This window comes from Canis aureus, chromosome 21, assembly GCF_053574225.1.
Source record: "Canis aureus isolate CA01 chromosome 21, VMU_Caureus_v.1.0, whole genome shotgun sequence".
In the NCBI taxonomy this organism is placed as follows: Eukaryota; Metazoa; Chordata; class Mammalia; order Carnivora; family Canidae; genus Canis; species Canis aureus.
This window is the reverse complement of record NC_135631.1, coordinates 50,519,896-50,529,274: the sequence shown is the minus strand read 5'-3', so window position 1 is coordinate 50,529,274 and position 9,379 is coordinate 50,519,896. Positions and strand designations below refer to the sequence as shown.

The window sequence follows — 9,379 nt, the reverse complement described above, 5'->3', positions numbered from 1 at the left end:
GATAAAACCCATATTTTTATTAATTTACAAAATGATGGAGTTCACATACTACCGTGGTAACTGTGGAGTGAAGTTATTTTTAAACTCAATTTATTGGGTACCCCTTATTAAAAAAAAAAAAAAAAACAACCTTGAGGTTCTTTGGAATTTACTGCCATATGAATTCTATTCTTTAGAATTTATTGCCAAACTGCAGAAAACCTTGATGAGGGAGGGCACTGTGCAGAGGGGACCAGGCCACAGACAGCAGTGGCCCTCAGACCCACCTGCCGTCTCCTGTCCAGCGGCACATCACAATCAGCTCAGACCAACCAAGTCAAAAATCCCTGGGGCCGGGGATGCAGCCTCTGGAATTTAAAAATCCCCCTCTCTGGGGATCCCTGGGTGGCTCAGCGGTTTAGCACCTGTCTTCAGCCCAGGGAGTGATCCTGGGGTCTCAGGATCGAGTCCTGTATCAAGCTCCCTGCATGGAGCCTGCTTCTCCCTCTGCCTGTGTCTCTGCCTCTCTTTCTCTCTCTCTCTCTGTGTGTGTGTGTGTGTGTCTCTCATGAATAAATAAATAATAAAATCTTTTTTAAAAAATAAATAAAAAATAAATAAATAAAAGGTAGTTGTCTTGCTCCACTGACAGATGGTGAAGGAGAAATACTCAAAGTTAATAAATGCTTAGCCACCTAGATGTGGATTCAGTTTAGAGAGGCTCACATGCCAGCCGACCTCTTTAGCTCCTGGGGGACCACCGTCTGATAGGCCAGTCTATCCGCGAGTGTCAAGAATGATAAATGTCTGTGCTTCCTTCATGCCCTTCAGATGGCAGCGTCACATGCTAGGAAAACCTCTCCAGTGATTCTACGGGAAGCAGCTGGAACCTCTCATTCTGTTTCTCAGCAACCTTTATGTTTTCTCCCCAGCCCCTAACAGAATTTATAATCATGTTATTGATGACCTTACTTTTTTTTTTTAACATTTATGTACTTACTGCACTAGATATGAGCTCAATGCGGCAAAGAGCCACATCCTTCTGATTTATCACTGACTGCCCAGATCCTGGCCCAGTGCTTGCCACATAAATAAATGTTGGGCGAACAAAGAAGTGTCACCAGGGAAGCATCTATATTCCTTAATTACACTATAGCAACTTAGTAACAGTTTTTTAAAATTTAAGAATGCTTCTTAGAAAGATGATTAAAGGGATGCTATTTCCTGAAAGGACAGGAAGGTCAGGAGAAGATAACCACCATTTATTGAGCAACTATCATGTACCAGGAATGTTAATCCTCACAGTGACGCAGTAAAATAGGTATGATTAGTCCTCATTTCACTGGTGAGGAAACTGAAGTTAAGCAACTTTCCAATTTTGTGCAATGAGTAGAAAAGCCTGCATTCAAGTCTGAGGCGCAGGTCCCATTACATAGATGGGTAAAGCCTTAATTATCCTCACTTCCGGGATAGCCCCTGTGTTGACTGAGGTGCGGACAGGCCAGATCCAGGACCTGGGTTCCAAAGAGACTCATTAGGAAGGGAGGAGGGTCTTCTAGACTGGCTGAGTCAAGTCTGAGAGTCACGCCAGAGATGGGGCTCCAAGGGCAGACGTGGAATTAGGGAAGGACAGAATCAAAAGTCAGAAGTCCTATGAAGACAGGATCTGAGTCACTCTTCAGCCCACTAAAACCTGGCCTCCAACCTCCAAACTTTCCCCACGCTCTCATTAATGTCACCAATGACTTCGACATCAACAAATCCAATGGGTAATATTTATTCTTTGTCCTGCATGGTTTCTCAGTAGCATTTGGCATTCTGACCATTTCCTTCTTCGTGAATCATTGTTTACCCATGGCCTCCCTGCCACCCTGTTTCCCGGTCTTCCTCTTACCTATCTGCCTCTCCAACTGAGTCTGATTGCTTTTTCATCCTCCTCCACCTAAGCAATAAATGTGGGGGGTTCAAGATCAAGGTGAGACTTGTTTCTCTTCTGTCTCCCAGTCTGTACTCTCTCTCTCTCTAGGTAAACTTGTCTAGTCCCATGGCTCTAGATATTATTGACCAGCTGATGATTTTTTTTTTTTTATTTCCTACTCTACACTATCCTTCTGAGCTTCAGACTTGATTTAGCAATCACCTATTTGGCATTGCTATTTGGATATTGCAAAGGCAATTCAAACTGACCATGTTTGGGGCACCGGGGGTTGCTCAGTCGGTTTAGCATCTGCCTTGGGCTCAGGTCATGATCCCAGGGTCCTGGGATCGAGCCCCACATCCAGCTTCCTGCTCAGTGGGGAGCCAGCTTCTCCCTCTCCCTCTGCCTGCTTGTGCGCTCCCTCTCTTTCTCCGTGTCTCTCTGTTCAATAAATCAATAAAATCTTAAAAAAAAAATTGAACATGTTCAGTACAAACTCACCCATTGCAATCTGATTGTCTTTAATAGTTCTAATCTTGATGAATGAGCCCATCTACCCACTTGAGCAAGGCAGAAACTTAGCATGATCCTCATTATCTCCCTCTCCCTTAATCCTCACATATAAACCTACCAATTATCTCTCTCTTTTTTCTTTCTGGAACCACACTTAATTGGTTTTTCCACCTCTACTCTTGGTCTCCTCCAATCCATTCTCCATGTTTATCACCAGAGATATCTTTTTTTTTTATTTTTTTTTTAAGATTTTATTTATTGAGACACATACAGAGAGAGAGGCAGAGACACAGGCAGAGGGAGAAGCAGGCTCCATCCTGGGAGCCCGGCGTGGGACTCGATTCCAGGTCTCCAGGATCACACCCCAGGCTGCAGGCAGTGCTAAACCACTGGCCCACTCGGGCTGCCCCAGAGTTATCTTTTTAAAATACAAATCTGGGATCCCTGGGTGGCGCAGCGGTTTGGCACCTGCCTTTGGCCCAGGGCGCGATCCTGGAAACCCAGGATCGAGTCCCATGTCGGGCTCCCGGTGCATGGAGCCTGCTTCTCCCTCTGCCTGTGTCTCTGCCTCTCTCTCTCTTACTGTGTGCCTATCATAAATAAAAAAAATAATAATAAATAAAATGAAATAAAATACAAATCTGACTATGTTATCCCACTATAACCATAGAATAAAACTTCAATTTCTACATGGTCCATATATTCCTGAATGATCTGACTCTTGCTTTTATTTCTAGGCCCATCTCAACGTATGCTGATTCTCTATTATTGAAGTCTCACCTTCTTTCAGTTTGTAGAACATATCATGCTCCCTTTGGCCTCAAGGCTTTGACATATTCTATCCCTCTTCTTGGAACATGCTCAATCCTTTCCACCACCCCTCATTTGGCCAGTCCTGAGATCTCAACTCAAATGTTAAGTCTTCAGGATCCCTACACATTTTGGACCCCATTGTATGCACACACACAGAATTAAGCTCCCCTAATACCTAATATACTTGTTCATAGGTCCCTATATATTACATAAGTTGATCAATGTCTCTCTTCCTCAACTCTAATCTTGGAGACAGGGTAGGGGTGTGGGGAGGATGAGCACGGAGATTACTCATCATTGAGTCCCAGGGACAAACACAACATTTTACACAAAGATGATTTGTGAGTATTTGTCAAGTTAAGGAAGGGAAGAAGAAGAAATGTAGCCCTTGGGGGCCTTTAGGGTATCCACTCTTTACCCTTAGACAGGATAGGCAGTGCCCAGGTATATCTGGCTTAAGGTGAGGGAGATTTGGTGTTATCAGTGGAGAATTTGTAAGGCAATAAATGTTTTACTTCATCTTTAGATTTCTTTGCCTTTACAAAGCTGAGTTATTTCTAACGACTTTTTAAAAAAGATTTTATTTATTTTTTCATGAGACACACAAAAGAGAGGCAGAGACACAGGCAGAGGGAGAAACAGGCTCCCCGTGGGGAGCCCAATGCGAGATTCGGCTCCAGGACCCTGGGATCAAGCTCTGAGCCAAAGGCAGATGCGCAACCACTGAGCCACCCCGTCGTCCCTCTAATGACTTTTTGTTGTTCTGATTGTTGCTGTTTTGGTAAATCATATTTCCCCATTAACTTTCAATTCACTTTTTAAGATATATTTCCATTATAGAAATTCAAAATAAGCTTTTTTATTATTTTTTTTAGTTTGGACAAAAGTGCAGTGAAAATGGCAACCAAGTCTGTGCTAAATGTAGTACTGAGGGCAATTTTGCATATATTTGTAATAATTTCATCAGCTCCAGGCAGTCTTTCTTCTATCTTTCCTTCTTTCTTTTTCTTTCTTTCTTTCTTTCTTTCTTTCTTTCTTTCTTTCTTCTTTCTTTCTTTTTTTAAGATTTTATTTATTTATTCATGAGAGACACACAGAGAGAGGCAGAGACACAGGCAGAGGGAGAAGCAGGCTCCCTGCAGGGAGCCCGATGTGGGACTCGATCCCGGGACTCCAGGATCATGCCTTAATGCTCAACTGCGGAGCCACCCAGGCGTCCCTCCAGGCAGTCTTTTCTATTCTTAAGTTCAACGTATCCTTCTCCTGTAAGAAAGATTTCTTAAGCTTGAAGACCATCCTCAGTGGATTCAGATTGCTTGGGTTGGTCCAGCATCCAGCACTCCTGCTAATAGCACCTAAATATACTTCCTCGGCAAACCATTTTGACTCCGTCTATGTGGTTGGGGTAGAGTGACCCATCCCCAGCTCCAGGGATGGGCAAGTAAGTGATCCATATCTGATCAGAGTACCACCTGCCCTGGCCAAAGTGACTGGCACATAGGTGGACACAGGCCAACGGGATTCAATTCTGGTTCTCTGAACGGAATGGGACAGAGACACTCCCTCCCTCTTTCCTTGACTGAGAGGATAGAAGCGTGTCATGCCTTTCTGCACTCTTGCCCCCACAAGATGAAAATGGAAACGAAACACAGAAAAGCAAAAGTGGGAGACAGTGAGATGACGTCCACAGGCATAATTTGAGCGTCAGTGCCATCATACAGCTAGGGCAGGGGTGAAAACTATTTTTTGTAAAGGGTCAACTAGTAAACATGTTAGGTTTTGCGGGCCTGTGGTCTCTGTTGTGACTACTCTGCTGTCCTCATAGCACAAACACAGCCACAGATGATATGTAACCTAATGAGCAAGGCTATGTTCCAAAAATTTTATTTATAGATAGTGATATTTGAATTTCACATAATTTGTATGTGCCCTAAAGCATTATCCTTCTTTGGTTTTTGTTTTTGTTTTTGTTTTTTTTTCTCCAACCATTTAAAAAGTGCAAAAAACCCCTCCTAACTTGCTGGCTTTACAACAGGCCATCAGCCAGATTGGCTCCCAGACTGTCCTTGCCAACACCACTCAAGGCTTTTCAGTAGCCAGTAGCCAGTAGCCAGCTTGTAAATTCTCTTTTTTGCCTTAAATCAATCAGAGTGTGGGGGTTCTTTGTTTTGTTTTTTTCTGTCATTTGCAAGTGAAAGAGTCCTGACCTTATCCCACACCTGGGATTTAGTTTCTCTTTCTTTTTAGCTTAAACAATTAAGAGATCTAGAAAACTCCTAGAAACGAATGTGTAAGACACTCTTCTCACACTTGTTAAGGTGGGAAAAAATGTTTAACAATATCTCAGCTGGGACTTTCGGGATACATCGCTTCCACATCCATATGAAAAATTAATTGAAAAAGAGAATAGTGCAGTTTATTATAAATTTACTAATGAAAAAAAATTACTAACATGGAGCCTGAAATTTAACAAAAAGAACTTATTTCAGAATGGTATATTTATGTTTGCCCCTTTCCAGATTGATCTCCTTTGACTAGAAAGTACCATATTATATTTTAATATTAGGATTTTCGCCATTGTCTCAGATGGAAGTTATTACCAACCCAGAGTATACTGCACACAGTGCTTTTAACAGTATCCTCAATCATTTACTCCTAATTAAAGTTGTCTCTGTCAATCTGTATGTATCTTCCTTTTTATTTATTTACTTATTTTTATTTATTCATTTTTTAAGATTTTATTTAGTCATGAGAGAGACACAGAGACCCAGAGACAGGCAGAAACACAGGCAGAGGGAGAAGCAGGCTTCCTGTGGGGAGCCCGATGCTGTGAGACTCGATTCCAGAACCCTGGGATCACCACCTGAGCCAAAGGCAGACACACACAGCTGCTAAGCCCCCCAGGTGCCCCTGCAGGTATCTTTCTTTCTGCCCCTTACCTCTTCATTAGTCATTAAGTCGGTTCTTGGTGTTTTAAAAACTGATCATTTAATTTAAAGCAAAGTGGCAACAAAGAAAAATAAACAAATATAGTAAATTGATCTCTATGCTAATCATTAACTCAAAATCCCCTACAAGCTTGAAATACACGTTTAAATTACTTTTAAGAAGAGGAAATTTGGGGATCCCTGGGTGGCTCAGTGGCTGAGTGTCTGCCTTTGGCCCAGGGTGTGATCCTGGAGTCCTGGGATCAGGTCCCACATCGGGCTCCCTGCATGGAGCCTGCTTCTCCCTCTGCCTGTGTCTCTGCCTCTCCCTGTGTCTCTCATGAATAAATAAATAAATAAAATCTCCCAAAAAAAAAAAAGAAGAAGAAATTGATTTTGTTGCCACAATGTGCATCTTATAAAGTTGACACTTCAATTATCAGATGTGCAAAAAATGAGATATAAATCTGTATCAAAACACTAACAGAGCCTTAACTTAAAAAAAATAAAAAAAAATAAAACCACGAATGACATGCTGCCTTTGTTCTCTACCCTGGCAAAATCACTGCTTATTTGTTTGCATGTTATCGCTCAGGAAGATAATTTTTACACTTAACATTGTCATCATCGCACCCATACCTGTGCATATGTGTGGCACGCCTCCGTCTGACCATGGGACTCCTGATTTGGGCTCAAGTCATGATCTCAGGGTCTGAGATTGAGCCCATGCTCAGTAGGCAGTAGGCTGGAGATTCCTTCTCTCTCCCTCACCCTCTGCCCCTCTCTCCCTCTCTCCCTCACTCCCTCCCTCCCTCCCTAATCTCTCTCATAAATAAATAAATAAATAAATAAATAAATAAATAAATAAATAAATAAAATCTTCCAATTTCAATTTGCCATGGAAATTCTGCATTGCTTCAGGTTTCTGCACAGTCTTCAGAATGACCATTTTATTGGCAACATTACATTACAAAATATTACTTTTCCTTTATATAGAAAGCAGAAAGATTGTATTTACTTGATGTTCTAGAAAATGCTCCCCTGAATATTCACATGGGGTCTCGGAATCCATTTAGAGTCTCTGAGGACCATTAAAGAGTTCCTTCACCATTTCCATCTTGGTTATTAAGGCAGCTCCTTCTTGATTTAGTAACTGTGCTCTGCTGGGCCAGATCCTGCAGGTTGTTCGCCCGCTTTATGAGTACACCAAAAACAAAAGCAGTAATTCCATTACAAGTCCTTTAGCTAAACATAAATTTCTTGCATTTAACCAGAGATGTCTGTTCCCCTCAGAGCAGTGTGCACATCCCCTGTGAAGACAGCCTTGGCTCTGGGGGTGGGGGGGGGGGGTCTGGGAGGTTTCAGGACTTTGCAAGCACCTCCCACTCTCCCTTTAGCCCCCTCTCCCCTCCACCCTGCAGTCAGGAGGGCTCAGACCTCCAGCCGGGAGGGCCGCCAGTGCAGCAGCAGCCTTGGGGAGCTGATGTCTGGAGCCAGTGTCCCTGGACTGCAGAAATACTACATTTTCTTGCATTGGGTCACCTTTATGGTTTCTGCAGAACTTGAGGACTCTTCAAGCTCCTCTGGTCTCTTAAACAGTCTGAAAGGAGCTGTGAACAATTCTCAGCAGGAGGGAAATGAGACTGAGGACTCACCCATCCTGGGAAGTCCAGGAGGGCAAGCGAGCCTCTCCCCAGGTCTTGTTGGACTGAGAACCACACGATTTCTGTTGTAAAGGCTAGCTTGGGACAGGTGCAGGTGGTTGTTTCTCCCTGACAGGTTAGATGGCAGATGGCCGGCTGTGCTGTGTTTGTCTATCTGTCCCATGCCTTGAAAAGTGGCATTTGGATGAGCACTACATTTGGACTTGTTGCTTTAAAAGTAAATTCAGTGGCTCCAAGGCTATATACATATTTTTAAAGATCCTGAAGTGTGATTGTGTTTTTTTTCCCATATTGTTCTCAAAATTTTAGGATGCCACCAAAAGGAATAAATAAATGTCTAGCTTCACCCTGAATGCACTGACCCTACATATATAAAATCACTGAAAAGTGATTAAGTTTTCTCTTCTTTGATTCCTGAGAAAGAAAAATATTTTTCATTTCTATTTGTTTTATTCCCATTTGAGCTATACATTCATGTTTTATGTCCCCTTATTTAAATGGGTTTTGTTTTGTTCTTCATTGTCGTGTGTAATTCTGTCTGAATTCTTCTCCGGTTATCTTTCTTTGCTGTCCTTCCCATTACAGATTTTTATGTATGGATTGTGCTCCATTTCCTTTTACATTTTCATCTGAGATAGGTGGTAAATATCCTCATTTTTAATACCATGTATATTTACTTTAGGCTATTACAAACGTATCACTTTATATATCTATTAATCAAACATATTACAGATCCTAATTAAGTTGGTAATTAATGTTGTATTTTGTGTGTAGTTTTTCCAATCTTTGCTAGCTTAGTTGGAAATTCTATCATCTCTGTGATTTTCATTTTAGCTACAGTTAAACATTTTTAAGCTATTTTATCCATGTTTGTGAGAAACAGAGGGTGCAATTTCATAAATATTTGGTATCCCCGTTAATCTTCAAGAAGTCAGAAAAAAAAGTGCACTGCCCTGAAGATTGAGCACTAATTTTCATCCACTAATTAATATCACATTTTTAATGCTGAAATAGACTGTAAGCACTCTTCTAGTAAATTCCAGGTGTGTTGTGTTATCTCTAAGTCAAAGTCATTTGATTACAATGAGACAACCACTAGGAACTCATTTTCTGTTGTTTTCCTTGGACTGGTTGAGTCATGGTAAGAAGACAGCAGGATATACAGTACACCTGAACTGTCTTACTCATGCCAATAACTGATATCACGTCCAATCTTACCTCTAGATACCACCCAAATGAAATTATAGGAAGTCTGAAACATCAATAAAGATTATTGTTTTCAATTAGCAATAATTGCGCCTTGGATAAACCTCATTGGCTACAATACTGCCACTGCGCAAAGCTAAAGATTATTGTTATGCTAAGCTTTTAGTTTCCTAAAATACAACAGGATTTAGAGAAATGTGTCACCAACTTCTTCCCTTTTCTAGCTATAGGTACATACTTCCATGTAGAAATGAAAAGTAAGCATGACTTTAGCGTCTGAATGTGTCAAGTTATGGCCAGGAAACTGTCTACGTAACATCTGCTTTGGGGCACCTGGGTGGCTCACTCAGATAAGCATC

At 41.6% G+C, this 9,379-nt stretch overlaps 1 pseudogene; it reads right to left on the bottom strand.

Moving 5' to 3' along the window:
* Window positions 1-9,029: 9,029 nt before the first annotated feature.
* LOC144293529 (U4 spliceosomal RNA) lies at window positions 9,030-9,158 on the bottom strand (annotated as a pseudogene).
* Window positions 9,159-9,379: the final 221 nt, after the last annotated feature.